Here is a 19,006-nt window from a genome sequence, read left to right as displayed (position 1 = left end):
TGTTGTATTTCTACAAACTGAAATCTAACAAACTGCATTTCAGACCAGAATCTAATGAGTGTCAGCTATGCGGCCAACCCTGGAAGAATTTCTCTCATCTTCTCTGCATCTGTCCAGCCCTAACTGACGACCACTGGAAGTTCCTTTGTCAAGCATGGATCAAACAAGGGACTCATACCATTCAAGCATCCGTACATTTCCTGCTCAACTACTCTCCTCTTAAAGTTATCTGCGGCCTGGTCAAATTCTTGAGAATAGCTGACAAAATGCTAAGAGCCCTCACTCCATCAGTTACACCTGGAACATAAACTGTTACTCATTATTCCCATTCACACTACGATTATGCACAAACGCACAAAGTACTGATCAACAGGTAAACATAAGCGCTAACCAAAAGCGCACATCATCATCTAAAGGGCAGAAACTAGACATCAGGACTTCATATTAAAACCTCAAGAAAGACCTGGGTATAATCTAGTCAGCAAGGAATGAGCTTACATCTTGACGCACAGGCACTTTAAGTCACAGCACAATGGGAGCAACGGCAGACTGAGATTTTTTAAACATGCACTTATACCACTCTGAATTTTAGATTAATAGGTTTGAAATCAGTTACCAGTTTACCTGGAGAAAGATTCAACTCCATGGAATGGAAGTTTTTATTCGCAGTACTAGAAAAATATAAACTAGGCCTGGTGTTCCTCAAACTTGTTCGACTGCTATACACGGAGCCGACAATCCAGGTCAAGGTGGGTCCCTACACATCAGAAAAAGTCTTAATACAGAGGGGAACTAGACATGGATGCCTAATGTCCCCTCTCCTTTTCTCGCTAGTCATCGAGCCATTAGCAGAGACAATCAGTAGTAAACTGCAGGAGGGCATACCGCTGAGAGACGGCATGCACACAGTGACATTGTATGCAGATGACTTATTGATATATGTCAAAGACACTGGAAGAATTCCCCCATCAACTAGCGCAAATTCTTAAGGATTTTGCAGCCCTATCAGGTCTGAAAGCCAACGCCGCTAGGTCCTGCCTCTACCCATTCAGTGACACACGGATCAAGACCCGGTGTACGTCCTCAATGGGGTAAAAGTGCAATGGCGGGCAGACACTTTCCGATACCTGGGTATAAGAATATATAGTAACCATAAACAATAGAGGGGGTGAAGAGGTATGATAAGCTGTGGACTCAGCCTCCTCTATATATTGCAAAAAACACAGAAAGTCCACCCTTCATACATAGTAAAACACCTTCATACAGAGAAAACACTGTCCTTCCAGAGATCGTTTTAAACCATGTGTGAGAAATCAGTATGTTTTCCTAGGGGCGTTTAGGAAAACAATGTTTTGTTAAAATAACCCTCACCCACAAAAACGTCCATTGGTGGCATGCTTCATAATCTGGTTCTTCCCGCCCGATGCAGGGCGGGCGGCCACAACCGACGGAGACGTGGGAGCACTTATTAGTGAGGTGATTCTATGTGTAGGAGTGAGAGGAAGGGTCAGAATCTAATGTAGTTAGTTAAAAAATACCTGGCTGCGTGGAAACTAAATTTTAATACTCCCTGTAGCTGGCATTCGTAAAAGGGGGAAGGAGGAATATTTGCTATGATGAGCTGTTCCCTCCCTGGTCTACATGTCATGAAGCCTTCCTCTAGGCTTCTTCTTCAGGACCAATGCGATTGATCCAGTCTACCACTCTAGAGAAAACCTATGTGGTCTGCCTGATCAATGTCACGGTCTAATGTGCATAGTATAAGCATGCGTCCATACAAAACCTAAATTGGTACGTTACTGCATATATTCCTCCTTTCCCCTTTTTTTTTATATTACCAGCTAGAGGGGGTATTAAAATCTAGTTGCCATGCAGCCAGGAATTTTTTAACTCTACATTAGATTCTGACCCTTCCACTCTCACACCTACACATAGAATCAGCTCACTAATAAGTGCTCCCACGTTTTCGCCGGTTGTAGTACGCCCCTTCCTACAGCAGGGAGGGAAGAACCCGATGATTAAGCATGTCACCAAGGGACCTTTTGGTGGGTGAGGGTTATTTTAACAAAACAGTATTTGCTTGTACACTCCTAGGAAAAAATACTGATTTCTCACACATGGGAGGACAGTATTTTCTATGCATGAAGGGTGGACTTTCTGTATAAGGATATAAAGACAACCTGCTGACTTCATTGACGGTATTTTGAGCAGAGCACACACTGCAATCCGTTCCCAGATGTAGTTCTGGGGCACTCTTCTGCTAGCAGTGACTGGCAGAGTAGCCCTGGTTAAAATGGTGGTTCTCCCGCGATTCCTCTATTATTTTACGCATCTACCATTTTACGTCCCCCCTTCCTTCTTCCAGTCATTGGAGAGATTACTCAGACTTTTTATGGGGCAATACTCTACACTGAGCAGCAATCAAGAAACTATATCTGCCTACACACCAGGGAGGCCTCGCAGCCCCAAACCTTGAACAATAATACCTGGCTGCACAACTGCAGTGAGTCTCTAGATGGTTGGCTGACCGGCAACGCGAGGACACCGGGCCAGCAGACCCACCCTATTCACTTTCACAGCTGACTGCGGTCTTTCACCCTAGCACGAGAGTCAGACAGCCAACACCACTATCGCTCGCAACAGCATATAAATGCTTCTGCAGAAGCCTACATTTGACCAGGAATGTTGTGCCATATGCTCCAGCGAAACCTATGGTGGGAAAATCTAGGAGCCAATCAGTGGTGACCAAAGCAGAATTGCGAAAACTGGCACAAGTTCAAGCCATGGGAGACTTCTAATGATATGGGGTGTTATTCCCTTATACTACACTAGTAGAAGACGATGAGTTAGCCCTAGGGCAGTACCTCTTACATCAGGCGTGGATAGCTACCCTCGCAGATAAGTGGGGCGATTTAGCAAGGGAACCGCAAGTACACCTCACAATGCAATACCTACATGTCATGGGACAGGATAGGCATCGCACGAGGTGGCTTGTGGCCTCACTGAAGCAACATACTGCAATTAATCTGACCTCGCTACGAGGCCATTGAGAGCAGGACATGGGCCGCCCATTCACAGATCAGTAATGGACCACAGTACTAGAGAGCCCAGGGCACATCCCTAGAAACGAGTGGCTCCGCCAGATCCAGTATTATATCACACAATGGGCATATCTGGCCAGAATTAATCTGTACTTCCATCACACAGATGCAGCCTGGCTGCTCAACGCCCGCCCACGCTGCGTTTTTGCAAACACATACCTGCTACACATGCTCTGGGGATGCCCCCGTCTACAAACATATTGGACGGATATAGCGAGCATACTGGCTATGTGCAAGGAGAGTATACTTCCATTCAAATGGCACATATACATTTTACACATATCGGAGGCGCCAGGGCACCAAAGTAACCTCTAGATTTTTTGATCTAGGAATGATAGTTGCCAGGAAGCTAATTACTAGAAAATAGAAAGCGCAGGCACCCCTCCACATATTAGCATGGAGACACCCTATGCCTGCATGGGCAAAGGCAGAAAGTGTGGCACTCCGTAGAGAGGACACCATGGGGATACGTAAAATTCCAATATCATCAAACTGGGAAGCGATACGGACTGAATGACCTCACATAAATACCACTACCAGCGAGGATACAGCCACACCCAGCTTGGCGGATCAGGAAGGCGCACATGAGTAACAGAGCAAACCCTGGATTGGTAGGCAGGGCAAGAACTGGGAACATTTACTGCATATAGCCCCCAGTGCATGGCTGCTGCACAAGTACATATCAAACTGACCCTCAAATGAATAAACACCAGAAGGCGACTAGGGTAGAGGGTCAGGAGGAACTCTCAAGATTTGTTAGTTATTAACGGTTATGATTTATGTTGTCCCTGTTACGTTATCACCCACCTCCATATCACGGAAAGTTACAGTGTCCATTAAGAGTCATAGCAACGACAGGCACGGATATCTAAAACTCTAGGAAATGTACAAGGCTCTGACACTGAGGGAACATCTTTATCGTATTGGTTTTATATGAAGTATGAGACAATAAAATATTGAATATAAACAGCATTTTAGACCATTTTTTATTTCCCCCAAATGGAAATTTATGTTAGATACTGATCAATATCAAGTAGTTATCAATGCATTGAAGATGATATATACATATAATATATACACACATATTATATATATATACACACACACACACAAACACACACACACAGGAAACTTCCATAAGATAGGCATTACAACGCAATGTCTTTACGACACAGGAGCAATTAGGATGCATGCCATTACAACGCATACCCCTCACTGACCAGCACCTTCACGGAGGTAAACATCTGGCAGTGTTAGATTTGTAATTTTCGTTGTAATGGCTTGCATTGCAATGGCATACGTTGTAATGGAAGCTGTGTTGTATTGACCGCGTTGTTAAGGTGTGCGTTGTAATAGTTTTCGTTGTAATGTCATACATTCCACACACACACACACACACACACACACACACACACACACACACACAGAGTGCTGAACAGTTTAGGATCAGGGATTGACTCCTTGACAGAGGATCTGTGGTGGTTTTTCCCTTCATACTTGTGCACCTGTCTTAAATTTTTCTCTTGTGGATTCATTTGCAATGTAATGATAGTTGAGGACATTGGTAGATTTGGCTCTTTGTTTGACCCAAATCATTTGAGGACTCAATAAATAAAAGATTAATAAAATGTATGGAACAAGCAGAAAGAAACGAAGTAAAGTGACTCCTTGCCTTTGCACAATCAATAAACTGTTGTCTATGCAGTGTGTGTAGCATCCTCGGACTTAAAATACATTGGTTTATAGCTATGGAATTCTTATCTTCCAACGCTCTTACATGTCTAAATCTGCATCACAAGTTATGCTCAGAAAGTTTTGTATCTGTCAGCAGGACAGAATAGTGAAACATCTTGGCAATATTTGCCACGCTTACACTTTATTTAATTTTAATATTCTACAGCTTTGACTGGTCAAATCGTCATATAACATCTTTATTCTGATTTTCATAAGACTTATGTAAAATGTAATGGGTTACAGTAATAGTTTTAAATAACCACAGGTTTCGATTTGGTTAAAAAAAAAAATTGGCAGAGACAGCACATGCAGAGCAACAGTGTCTACCTACAGCAGAGAGAGAAAGGAATGAGAAATCGCTGTAGCTAACTCCTATGTTTCCTTCTGTAGCATAACTGAGATTCTGAAGGCCAGGACACTGAGGAAGTAGTTTGTAAAGCCGATCAGTGTGCACCATTATTGCCCTAAATAAAATTGAGCATGTGGTAAGAAAGTAAGCACCAACTCAACACCCAGACTGGGTCAGCACTTCATATCCAAACACAAAGTACCAACTTCCAGTGCATTCAACAATTCAATAATGTTTAGAACACCGGGTTGTAAAAAAAAAAATGTAAAAATGTTTTTAGAATGCTGCACAATAAATACACAAGTTTAATTCTTAAAATATGTAAGGCACGGTTAAGAGAATTAAGTGGTAAATCATATCTTAGCCAAATGAACTAATAAGTGCAATAGAGAGAATCACGAAAAGTACTGTTAAAAAAAAATAAAAAAAAAAAAAAACACACAACACGTTTCCCTCAAAACAGTTGTACACTACTTTCACTTTAGGCAGATAGGGTAGACATTTGTGTTTACATGGAGAACTACAGCTGAAATACTCGACATCTGCCAAAACAAATTTAAAAAGAAAAAAAACTTGTAGTAACTAGGTTTCCATAAAACTACTGACAAATTCCTAAAGAGATGAATGCCAGTGCTGGCTAAACTCCCTGGCTAGGATTCAGATATCTAAATGTGTCCATAAAAAAATAAGCAAAGTCATGAAAGTAGGACAAGACTAATTGGACGGCATAGGTTGGTCTGAACATGTGGAGTTAGGCCCCAAATATAGACACTTTTGTATTGCTGGGAAAAATAAAGTTTATCTTAAGTTCCATTCTGCACTATTAAGCAACTGTTTACCTATACCTGAAGACACTGCTTCAAGTTTAAAATGTTACTATAGCTTTACTTTTCTACAAATATTATCCAAGTTTCATGTGTTTTTTGATTCAGGGTATGTTTGTTGCAGCGACATGTTAAAGATAGGCTTCTATATGTACATACAATAATAAACTACTTGAGCAAATAGAGGGGGTGAGGGAAAGGAAAATTAACCACACTGATTTAACAGTACTTAAAATGTGATCTGTTTAATAGTAATTATTATGGTTTACAAGTCAGATCGCCCTTCGTCAGCTCATAAAATGCATGCATCAATCTTACCGACACCCTCAAATTAGACCAATTAAAACAATACACATTGTGTTAAATTATTACTAACCGATTTTAAACAAAAACGTAATACAGAAGAATGCTGTCTCAATCTTCCTTCGATGAAACACAGTGAAAGAAAAAATGTCTTATTGGTCAAGTCAAGTCAAAGAATTTATAAAGCGCACTACATACCCAGAGGGTCTCAAGGCGCTAGGGATGGGATTAGGAGGATTACTTGTCGAATATCCACGTTTTAAGTTGCTTTCTGAATGCTAGGTGGTTCTGGGTAAGCGAAGGTGAGTGGGGAGCGAGTTCCATGTTTTAGCAGCCAGGTATGAGAAGGATCTGCCTCCCATGGTGGTCTTGTTGATGCGAGGTACAGTGGCGAGGGCTTGGCTGGAAGAGCGTAGTTGGCGGGAGGGGATGTAGAAGGACATGCGACCATACTGCAATGGATATTTTTTCTAAAAGTACACTCAAAGTTAAAAACACTAGCAAACAGTTGTCTGGATTAAAACATGAGCCTCTTATTGTGAAAGCTCGCTTGATTGGTAACATTCAACAGTTTAATCAGCTTACTAGCTTGCTCGCCCCTTTTCCGATATCATAAATTGCCGACAAAACAATAGAATAAGTGCTAATGAAAGAATAAAAGAGTAAATCTGCTGCGGGGGCAAAATTGAAACCATCATCTGAGAAAGTGTGATTTTCACAATAAATGCGTATCAAGTTTAAATTACATTCTTCAAATAACTAAAATAATAATAAGCATTGGCAAAGCCAATGCCTGGACTTGGCAGGCTGAGCATTTTTTTTATTTTTTATTGTAAGCATATGCCACAAAAAGAAAAAGACTTAAACATGACTGCCACATGCTTGCGTTTAGATTTTAAAAACCATTCACAGATATGGCAGTTTTGTTACTAGCGAAGAATTGTAATTAAACTTTTCAGTTGTACCATGCACTTTATTATGACCATTATTATTTGTAAATAAAATAATACATCAGTACATAGCAAGCACTCAAATCCCAAGCAGCTACAACGTTACTTAACTTTAAAGAGGGGACGAAAAATAAATCACCATCTAACTGAGCACCCACAGTACAGGTAAAGAAAAAAGTATTTAATAACAAATAAAATAAAAGGCACATTTTAAGCAGCTTTGTCATTGAAGAGAAAGAGACAATATTGGAGGATGTGAACAATGTGCACAGGCTCTGTGAAGTCGCTCAAAGTGAACGGTCAATTGGCAAAGTGGACTGGCCCACTGACCCATGCAGAATGCTGGAGTGGGTGAAAAAAATGTGTGAATTACTATTTAACTGACCAACGGACGAAGCCCTCTCACCAAAAGGCTCTACCCCTGTCACTCTCCAAGTATGTAAATTCACCCAGCCACCTACCTACGGGTCATGTACAACATTCAGAACATAATTTAAACTTCAAGAAACATAAAACCAGTAACTTGTGTCGAACATGATACATGGAGCAAATATGGATTGAGTGGTACGAATTCAAGCGTTTTGAGAGTTTAGAAATGCATGCAAAAATGTATATACCTGGTCTCGGGAGGCAAGTAAAAAGTCTTAAAGAAAGTACATATAAAAGCTACACTATATCTTACAGTTCACTGATGGTGACTTTGTGGGACAGCAAACAGTCGACAATTGGGTGACAAAACTATGCACAGGTAAACACACAAACAAGTATGAACAACTTTCATGTGTACTATTTGGTAACTTGAAAGGAAAAGCCTATTACTTTCTAAAAACGGTCCATCTCTTGAAACTAAAGTATCAACCTAATAACAGGGGGTCTGAGAGGTCAAACGAACAGAGGAGCCTCGTTCAACGATCTGTTGTAGTGATTAAGTGACAGCTGTCAAACCTCAAGATGCAATAGTACTGCAAAGAACTTGAGAGCAAAGTCTTGACAAATGAAAAAGCACGAAGGGGAGGGGGTATGGGGTTTGTTTTGATTCAGCAATCTGATGAAACACAAATCGTTCGATTCGTCAAGATACGTGCTGTATATCCCTTTCTGTGCCCGAGCACCGAGCTCGGCTACAAGCTTAGTAAATCGACACTGGAAACTGGGTGGTGTGGCGATACCTGTAGTACGGTGTTGCTAACAGAATAGCCATGTAGCGCAACAAAATGCATAAATCACTTCTTAGAGACCAGATCATGGGGATGCATAGATCCGCAGAAGCGGACTCTACGCTATCAGTAAGGAGGCTGGAAAGTATTAACAAATGCAATGGAATCACGATTATGAAAAAACTCGCTCCGCGTTGCATTCAGTCCACACTACAAGCACGCACAAAACAGACAGATGGAAATCCCTAAAAACAGAGTCCGCTCTATTATAGGGACTCAATTCAACAATCTGTGAGGATATAGCCTATAATAACACGGGGGGTAAGCCACAGCTCTGTAATGTTCCCAATTTTATGTCAAAAAAGCACAAATTGCAAAGCTGGCACCCAAGATGATCACTCATCAGTTCATACCAATGAAGAATTGCAGGTGTTTCAATGTCAGGTAATCCACAATGCAGGTTTGTTAGCTAGCAACTCCAGGACCCAAGCAAAAAACATGGACCATGGAATCTATTCCTGGCCCGGGACATGGTCTGCATGTTTGGATTCTCTTACTCCAACGAGACAAGCCGCCGGAGCAAGTGATCTATTCCCTGGGCTAGTATCCGCAAAGTGGCTTCTATTCTCCATAAAGGCATGGTGCCGAGGGGCCATAAATCCAGCTCACCCCAAATACTGAAGTCAAACCCTTGCATACACAGAAGCTGTCACAATATCAACACCAATTCTGCTCTGTCAGGCCGCATACCATAGTCACCGCTCTGTGCAGACAGTTGTTCAGGCTCAGCGCAATGACTCGTCCAACGTCTCCATCACGCACAGCAACAGCGCTATCCTCCTGCCCAGCAACAGGGCCCAACACTTACCCGCCTCCTCGCCGACGCGAAGGGGCCTTGGTGTCAGCCGGTCTTGCGCACCCAGGGGCTCCCCGGGGATCCGGAGTCCAGAGCCGGCGGCGCTTCTCAGCGAATACACATAAACACGGCCCCAGGATCTCTCCCCCGGCCGCGCTGCTCAGCGGTGTCACAGGCTGCGTAGAGTCTCGGGTCCTCCCCCGCGGCACGCCTCCCCCGCGCTCTCCGCCGCTTGTTTTCCTTCAGGGAGATTTTGTAAATTTCACAAAATGGCGCGCGTTCCAAACCTGCGCAGCGAGCCGGCCCGGCGGAGCGGAGACCGGGAGAAGGAGGGGGGTATAGCTACCGGGCAACCGCCTTCCACCCGCGTCGATCACGGGTACTGACCCGGAACAATGCCGCGGAACCAAATACCAAAATGAAGTAGAAAAAGAAAGAGGGGGAAAAAAAACAAGTCTCTTGCGAACTGTCCTTGTTTATTATTATTCGGGCGGGAAGCAAAAATTATTTAAAAAAAAAAAAGCGACTCACAAAATGGCGACAGAAGGGGCATGTTGCTATGGAAACTGTCAATCAAAGCACGGCCCTCCTCCTTCTTCTGCCAATGACGCGCTGACGTTTCAAAAAAATAAAAGGCGGGGCTGGTCGCCCATGGCGACCAGCAATCATGTGACAGTGACGTTTAAAGTAGGAGGGGGAGCTGGCTCCAGGGAAGAAAACAGTTTGGTTGGAATTCCGTGAGAACCCTCGCCGGAGTGACGTGTACAAACAGACCGCCGGTATAAACACTGAAGAAAGACTGTTCAACTAGTCCAGAAGTCCTCTCAATCCACGAGAAGGAGGGAAGTTGGTGTTGCCGATGCATTACTTAAAACCAACGTATAGAAAGAGATACGAAACGGCACTCTTCATTCCTTTAGTATAGTTACATAAAAAGTCAAAGTTCTTTTTAGTTGAGGGCCATGGGACTACTCATCTGTATTGAAGGCACTGCACGTCCACTACAATGGTAACCATCGGATCCATCTTTTTTTCACAGTTTTATGCAGTGCGAAGGTGAGATTAATTTTGTAGGCATGGGAAAACGGATTCGCCCAAAATCGCAGGATGTTCAGCTGACGCATGGGGACTCGAACCTTCGGTTTCCCAGTTTCTAAGGCTACAGCTCTGGTCTTTCTCCAATAACTATATTACTCCAAATTTGCACTCTCACAGATTATACATGGAGGGTAGCAACAAGATATTATGAACGTGAAAAACCTAACAATGATTTCTGGGAATCATGAGCATTCCTCAATGACAACAAGTAAGCATTGGTAAGTCGCAATGGGTTCATAAATTCGATTGCAACTCCATTCCATGCATGCATGGTCAGAAGCAACATTTTAAGTGTTTCAGGAGAGCAGTCCTGGCACATAGTTGCCACATTTTCCTGAAAAAATATAGGCATTTTTTGTGGTTTGTGTTGTAGCCTGACTATATACTACCTACCCTTACACTTCACCTCCTGCTCCTCCTAATTGATCATTCTACTGAAGTTAAATTATAATGTTCAGGAGACAATTGCAATCTGTTGTTTAGAGAGCGAAGCCTGAGGACATATTGAAGGAATCTTCTTGAAAATTGCTCATCTTGATTATAACACTGGCAACCAGTATGGGATGCTGTGTGGTGGACGGCAAAGAGTCCTCACCCCATCGTAATACTCTAATGCTCCGGCACTGTTGCCTTGAAGATGTTGCGAGTGAAACATTCCTGAGCAACAACATGCTTTCACCCTTATCAGAGTGTTCCTGGTAGCTAAGTGAGACGTTTTTTGCTTTTGCGTACTGCCGCTGTGGGGTCTCTTCAGGAAATATATGTTGTGTGGGGTCGATAATATGGTGAATATTTGCATGACATCTAGACAACAGACTATTGTTGCCCCCTACTGTAAGCTGTTTTTTTCCCAGCGCTCTCTCGTTTAGGAATTCTGTCTGAGAACTCTTCATGTATATCTGAATATTATGTGAGCCTTTTGTGCCTTTCCCTTCTGTGTGTTAGGCTACTCTTCCTTTAGAAAATGCTTAGTGGCCAACCGATCAAGCACAACCTTTCTTTTTACGGACACCAGCTGGCATTTCCCCTCAAACTAAGCAAGTGCGTACGGAACTGCTAACATGTATTTGGCTTCATGTTGTTGGACTCCATGTCCTCTATTGTCCAGAGGTCACATTTTCAGGGTAGTGATTGTACAGACATCGCAAATTGAGCTGGATGATGCTGTGTTTCCGAGATCATAGCACCAGAGGAGGAGACCCACAAATCTCCGTTTAGCTTCCAGCACCTTTGGTTGCCTGAGTGGGAGCAGCCTTTTTGCATTCACTTCCCTAGTCCCGGGGTAATTTTTCTGTCTGGTTTTATGTTTTTTCTCGTCAGCCTGAGGAAAACTAGCATACCGCACTGCGATCTCCCTCACCCCACCATAAAAGGAGCGCTCTAATACTTGCTTTTGAACAGTCAACACCTACCTCAGAATAAAGCGTTTCAGTACTTGCTTCTGGACAGTCCCACAGGTAAGCCAGCGCACTGTTCTGTGTTTCCCCTCGTTCTCGCCTCAAAAGGTTTCCATAAGCAATGCGATTAAAGTAATAAACTTCTCCTATGTTATTTTCTTGCACAGTTCGCTACAGCTGCCGAATCTTCAGAGAATCTCCCTCACAAGCCATCTCCTTCAGTGAGGGAGCTTTGGGACCACCCTGCACCACATGACTGAGCACTTGACTTGTACAAGTTAAAAGGTCTTCATGGAAACTGGACTCCTGTCTTCATTTTGTATGTTTTTCACCATTGTTCTAGTATAGTATGTGAGCCATACTATACCGTTATGTAGAGAAACTCTGCTTTCTTTATATTCCAGGAGCCTTTTCTTCCCCTGAATTTTTGCTACAGATAGTACCTCGTCCTCTTTATAATGGCTGCCACCAGTGCATCAAAAATCCCAACCTTTCTAAATAATACAGGATTGGGTTAAAAAAAAATGGAATCCTACCTATTAGTCGTAGACAGGGAGACATTTACTTTTTATGAAAACAACATTTATTGTTGTATAATCGGGGTATAGGAGGAAGGAAAGTGACAATTAAGCTGAAACCTTTGGTTTTGAGACTGATGATGCTGAAGGTACACAGGAGTGTATCAAACAACTTTCAAAAAGTTAGCAGAATGTTTTGGAGAGATCAACATTGTGTTAGGAAGGAATACGTTCTTCAACAGGACATAAAGATAAATGAGAGGGTAACTATATCGCTGTTTTGAGAGGGTTATCTCTGACCTGTGATTTTGGACCCTTTGGCAATTCATTAATCAGGGACAAACTGGTCATGTCTCAATAACCCGAAAACACAACAAGAGTTTCATCACTTAATCGTGGTCTCAGTGAGGCAATTGAAATTCCTGAAAGCATTGAGCACCCAGCTATATGGAAAGATGGAAGTATTAAATTGTTGTTTTTTTTAAATATATTTTTTATCTTTTATTCCCAGAAAATGAATTATCACAGTGAATACAGTTTCACTTGCATATCAACAGAACATATTTGACATAGTGTAAATACGCCCTGGTAGTTCGTGTTTTGACAATAAGAAGACAAAAATAATAAAAAGGGACAAAAAACAAAACATAGACTGATTATCAGAGGGGAGAAGCACAGACAATAAGTTGATGTTAAGAGATCTTAAAGCTACACAGTTTTCTCTAACTAGCTAGTAATTGGGGACCAGATTTTTAGCTCCCATGCTCGCTTTTTTCGACCCCCGCATTTTATAGGCTGAAAATTCTATATTGTGTATCCCTAGCATCCTAGATCTACAATTAATAAATGTTGGGGCATCTGGACTAATCCCCTGGGAAGTTATGCATAGCCCTAAAACAGACATAGCTATGAATAGAAAACTAATCTCGGCTCCCCCACGAGGTTCTCATTCAACCCACAATATTATCAGCTCAGAATTGAGAGTTACGGGTATAGCAATGATCACATTTAAAAAGTAGTTTACATCCTTCAAAAAAGAACCCAATGCAGGACAAGCAAAAAACATATGTAAAGTGTCTGCTCCCTATAGCCCACATCAGCTGCATGAGCTTCCCAGGGTGCAAGCCCATTTAGAAGTTTTAGCAGGGTATAATATAAATCGAAAACCGACATAAAGTGCTGCGCTTTCAGACTTCCAGATATAAGTGCACAATTAGCAAGTTCCAACGTTGTTTCCAAATGAATCCCCGTTCTCCCTAGCCTCCTTTCCCAGCTAGCATTTTGAGATATTAAATCGTCAAGGGGCTCTGCCAATAATGCCTGATAGATTTACTCCAATCCGTGGTTGTGTTTGCAACAGTTCTTTTAAACTAATGGAATCCAGATTACCATTTACCCCATGCAGCCTAGGGCCTAAGAAGCTTCGAATTTGTAAAAATTTGAAAAAGTCCCCCCCGGGAAGACTCAACTTCTCTTGTAAAGATATAAATGATGCCAGTTGCTCTTCATGGCATAAGTCTCCTAAAACAGTTATTCCTGCATAACCCCAACTAAATGTAATTCTATCCTGAAATATGGTTGGTAGGAGACAGCTTGCAGAAAGAGGAGTATATGCATTGATATTGGGTATCTTGAATCAACATCGGATTTTCTTCCAGACTGAATAAGCCGATTGTACTGTTTTAAATTTGTTTTTTTATAGTAGCTAGGTTCCAAAATTTGAACTAACCTTTGTCTAGCTTCGCCTCCTAAAAGCATTTCATATATAGTGGGGCTATTATCCTCTGATCTAGCTATATTACCAGTCACTAGCATTCCCATATGCTGCAATAGCGCAGCCCAGTGATATAGTAAAAAAATAGGTACCCCCCAGCTGCCCCTTAATCTAGGAAGGGACATCCACTTAATTTCTCTTCTGGGCGTCCGATAACCCCATAAAAACCTAAAACAGGTCCTTTCGATATTTGTGATACAAAATGTTGGAAATATTAATGGAATTGTCCGAAAAAATATAAGAATTTTGGGGAAATGGACATTTTGATGACCTTACAGCGACTATGTAATGATAAGTGCAGATGGTCTAATCTCTCTAAGGATTTACTAACTGTATGTATCTAAGATGTTAAGATATTAAGTTCAGGAATACGTTCCACTGCTGCTGTTAATCTAACCCCCAAATTGATGGCCTCTGATACAGTAGGGATGTCTGTAGGAGGTGAATTATCTGAGTGTAAGTATTGTGTTTTGTGCGATCTTCCATAGCTGGGAGAGCTTGCCTTAAGTTGCTGGTGAAAATCGCAATATCATCGGCGTATGCCAGTGTTTTATAGCTAGTATTGTTAACCTTGACAGGCTCCATTTCAGTTTCTGCTTCAAGGTTATTTAAAAAGGGATCAATATATAGTGAGAATAGTAGTGGAGAGCAGGGACAACCCTGCCTTGTTCCTCTACTAATATTGAATGCTTGCGAGATTTGCCCTGATATGCGAATAACAGCTTCTGGTGTTATATAGAGAGCTTGGATTGCTTGAATAAATTCAGAATTAAATCCCTTCCATTGTAAAACAGACCAAAGGAACCGCTAGGAGACCCTGCCAAATGCTTTTCCAGCATCCAACAGGATCATCCCGAGCAGTGATCCACTTACCTGCGCCCAGTCAAAGAGGGCTATTGCTCTCTTGATATGGTCTGTTTTATCCCGACCCGGGATAAACCTCTGTTGTCTAATAGATACCAAAGGGGTTATAGCTGTGCCCAGCCTAGAGGCGATTATTTTCGAATAAATCTTGCTGTCCGCAGTGATAAGTGTAATCGGTCTATAAGATGCCGGACTGAGTTCAGGTTTGTCCGTCTTCTTAAACACCACAATAGTAGTCTTTTGCCAGGATTTGGGGATCTGTCCCAATTGAGCAAGTTGGAAAAGAGATATCAACATAGGACATAAAATTTGCAGAAAAGTCCTAAAAAACTCTAGGGGAATCCCATCTGACCCAACTGCTTTACCCGAAACTAAAGATCCTATTGCTATCTCGACTTCCTACCCGGTGATTGGAGCATTGAGAACCTCGTTTTGTTCAGGTGTGACTTTCACCGTATTTTGTTCATTTAAAAATTCCCTAATGCTTTCAGTAGTGGCTTCCCCTTCTGCAGTATTTAATTGATGATAACAATTTTGAAATACACTACGGATTCCTGACGGAGTTTCTTGTATCAGACCCAGTAGATCTTGAATCCTACCGATTCCGTTGCCCTTTGTTGGATGCGTTTGGCAAATAATTTCCCAGTGTTTTCCCGAGCTCATAAATATCGGATCTGTGCTGTATATACTTTGCAGCGAGCTCTTCTGCGAAATGTAGATGTATTTTAGATTTAATTGCGGAGATTAAATGTTGACATTCATCTATATTTTGTGCGGTACTGATTTTCCTTATAAATTTCGCCTCTGCGAGCCTTAAATTATCAATCCAGCCCTTGATCTTAGCCATGACCATCCTTTGATGGTGCATAGAGAAACTGAGTGTCTCCCCCATAAGGCAGCTTTAAACGCGTCCCATACTGTGGTTTCCGGACCAACACCCTTGTTAATATTAAAATGATCCATTTGGCCATATGGTTACAGTAGGCTTCATCTAATAGAGGTTTTTTTTATCAAATGTCCATATCTGTATATTCCTAAGAAGCCCACCTAATTATATTTCCATTATTAGCGGATTGTGGTCAGAGATTATTCTAGGGTACAATTCGATATTGGCATTTCTGATTATTTGATAGGTTCCCAAAAAATAGTCAAACTGAACAAATTTGTTATGTGGTGCATAGAAAAAAGTGAAACCCAGCTCCCCAGGTCTATGTCTGTGCCATACATCCACTAATCCATGCTCCCTGACTAGCCCCTGCAGTGCTTTAAAGGTCTGGCTCTTTCTGCCTGGATATAAAATATTATCAGCTAAATTTGAATTATTCTCTCAGTGAAAGTTAAAATCACTGCAAAGAATAAACGGAGATGGCCAAGTAGCTAATTCAATATTGATATAGTTCAACATTTCAGGGTCATCTAGGTTTGAACCATACAGGCAACAAATTGTGAAGAGGTAGCCTTTGATATCTGCTTCCAAGATCACCCATCATCCTAATTGGTCCTCCTTCTTGCGTCTGCAAATTGTAGCTCCGTGTTTTGCTAGTATTGCTACCCCCGTGTGGTGGCGCCTTGGCGTGTACAGGCCAGTAGATCAAGGCCAAGATCTCTAAGCCAGTTTTGTTTGCACCAAGCTATATGTGTTTCCTGTACGCATTGTACTTCTATTTGCAAATGCCTGATTACTTTAGCAAATAGATTCCTTTATTTACAGTCATTAAGCCCACAAATATTTATTGAACAAATATGTAATTTATCACTAGCCATTATCCATGTTAAATGCCTGTGCATTCACTGAGCTAATAACTTGGTACATATGATTCAAATGGCTTTTAAGAGCTACAAGCTTCAGTGTTGTCAGTTTTCCCCTATTCAAGTAAAGGTGTACACACTGAATATGCAAATTAACCATCAATTGTGATTCCCCACCCCCCCCAATTCTTGAGGCATAGGGACCATCTGTCCCCGGTGATGTTGAGTGGGCCTCCACCCACTCTGCTAAGCCAAACCTCCCCCCTTCAAGTGAAATTAATACTGGAGAAGAGTCAAGACATATTATTGAGCAATCGAGGGAGAAAAAAGATTGAAGAGCTATGAGAGAGAAAAAAAGGAAAGAAAAAAGAAAAATTAGCATCTCCCAATTCAAGCTTACAGTGCCCTTCTTGTTCTCCCTTAATAGAAAAAAATAAAAAAGCTTTGCCTTTCTCCATTTTAACTACCCCTTGCAGGCCTATAATGAAGACAACAATTCCTTCGCTTGAATCTCAGATTGAAAGAAATGTGTTTGCCCATCGAAGATAACTTTCAATTTGGCTGGGTTAAGTAGAAACACCTGGGCTCTCTTTGCCTGAAATGTCGGCAATAATTGCCGCAAGAGCCATCTTTTTTCAACAGTTACTTGACAGAAGCCTGGCCTTACAAAAAAGTCACAGCCCTTTACCATCAGTTTCCTGTCTGGTCTAGCCAGATCATAGAGGGCTTCCCTCGCTAAGAAATTATTAAGGGAAATAAGTATGGCGCGTGGTCGACTATCCGCCTGTCCTCCAGTCTTCTTGCGTACATTAAAGGAAAACTGATGGGCCCTCTGGAGCTGTAGCTTCCAATCCCAGTGTTGAAGTTCGGGAAATGCCTCCTCAAAAAGTTTGATCACAAATTGTCAGGCGTCTGCGCCCTCTTTGCCCTTGGGAACACCCAAAATACGGAGATTGTTTCTCCTCGAGAGATTTTCCATATCAGTCAATTTCTATACTGTATCGTCCTTTATAGATTTCATAGTTTCTGTGAGATTTTTTTGCACAGTCAACTCATCTTCTAACTGAGAGATTTGGGTCTCAGCTTCCCCCATTCGCATCGGAAAATCGGAGCATGACTTAGCTACCCGTCGGAGAGAGTTCTGAAGTTTACAATAAGCTCCTTGCGTCCGGGAGCTCTCTGCTCTAGTTTTCTCTCTGAGGGCCATAATAGTTTGATATATTGTTGAAAGCGTAATCCCTTCTGGGTTCTTATCATTGTCACCAGTAGCACCTGCCAGTGAGATTTCCTCGCAGCCTCCTTCCCATCCAGATTAGGTGAAAAGCAATAATCCCATGTCATAGAACCTGCTGCACCCATAGCCTGGTCAGATAGACTAACTGGATCTCGTATTCTGCACTCCATGCCATGCCATGTTTTTTTTTTCTTCAATTTGTTTTTATTAAATTTGAAAGTTCAGACTGCGGATTGTAATTTTCCAGTAAAGCATATTATAATCAGCGTTGTTACATCTATCAGCTGCTTACACCTTGCAACATTCCAAACCTGGACTGTAAAATCAAAAAACATGTTGCAATTATAAATGTTCCCCTAGTCCTTATGTATAGTCCCGGCATGTAGAACAGATCAGCGCGGTTCTGGACCAGCTACCTGATCATAACGACCTTCCGATGATTAAATAACGAACAATTAGTCCTGTATGCATCCAATAGTATCCTAAAATTAGCAATCCAGATATAAACAACAAAACATTATACCCCCCACCCATAACCTCCCCCGCGCTCAGGTCCGAGTATGCTGCATCAGTATGTGTAGGATCCTGTCATTAACAAGTGTGCAAATTGTATCGCCAGTGGTCACCACTCAACTGTGATATATTAATGGTCGCTTGTACACTCAAGTGCATGTTTTGAGATCGGGAGTGCGCACCACCGGCTTAAACTCTGTACCCAGAGCATGCATCACAAGTTGGAGCACGCTCAGCAGATAATGACATCCCGTGCAGCAAAATCATTCAGCAATGCGTGCCATTCCAATGAGATGGGCGTCTTCTTTTTTTAAAAATTTTAATTTTTTACTTTTATTGGTGACTACAGTAAAGTATACATACATCTCAAATCATTGTCATATCACAGTCAGTTTTCCACTTTTTTCTAAACATACCTTTACACTCTTCTGGAATGTCTCATGTGCCTCAGCTTCGTCATCAAGCTACAATTTCAAGTTCATGGAAATCCAAGAAATTTCCACTATTCTTTCACTGATAATCATTCTCTCAGGTATCACACGTGTGAGGCATTACAGACCAAAACTATAGGCACTAATAAAATAC

At 41.8% G+C, this 19,006-nt stretch overlaps 1 protein-coding gene and 1 long non-coding RNA gene across 3 annotated transcripts in view; one reads left to right on the top strand and one right to left on the bottom strand.

Moving 5' to 3' along the window:
• The window catches only part of DYRK1A (dual specificity tyrosine phosphorylation regulated kinase 1A), a 700,909-nt gene extending 691,060 nt beyond the window's left edge, over nucleotides 1–9,849 (bottom strand). The window contains exon 1 of one of the 2 annotated variants that reach the window (XM_086935409.1): nucleotides 9,287–9,849. The gene's annotated coding sequence lies outside the window, so the exon portion shown is untranslated. Of the gene's footprint in view, nucleotides 1–9,168 lie in introns of both variants that reach the window. The other variant, XM_086935410.1, reaches the window with a different exon arrangement.
• Nucleotides 9,850–10,141: 292 nt separating this feature from the next.
• Nucleotides 10,142–12,064, top strand: LOC147698812 (uncharacterized). The gene is made up of 3 exons (XR_015299227.1): nucleotides 10,142–10,283; nucleotides 11,693–11,829; nucleotides 11,937–12,064. It is a non-coding gene; the product is annotated as an uncharacterized LOC147698812 (long non-coding RNA).
• The last annotated feature ends 6,942 nt before the right edge of the window (nucleotides 12,065–19,006 follow it).

This window comes from Lissotriton vulgaris, chromosome 8 (assembly GCF_964263255.1).
Source record: "Lissotriton vulgaris chromosome 8, aLisVul1.2, whole genome shotgun sequence".
Classification (NCBI taxonomy): Eukaryota; Metazoa; Chordata; class Amphibia; order Caudata; family Salamandridae; genus Lissotriton; species Lissotriton vulgaris.
This window is presented reverse-complemented; position numbering and strand designations above follow the sequence as displayed.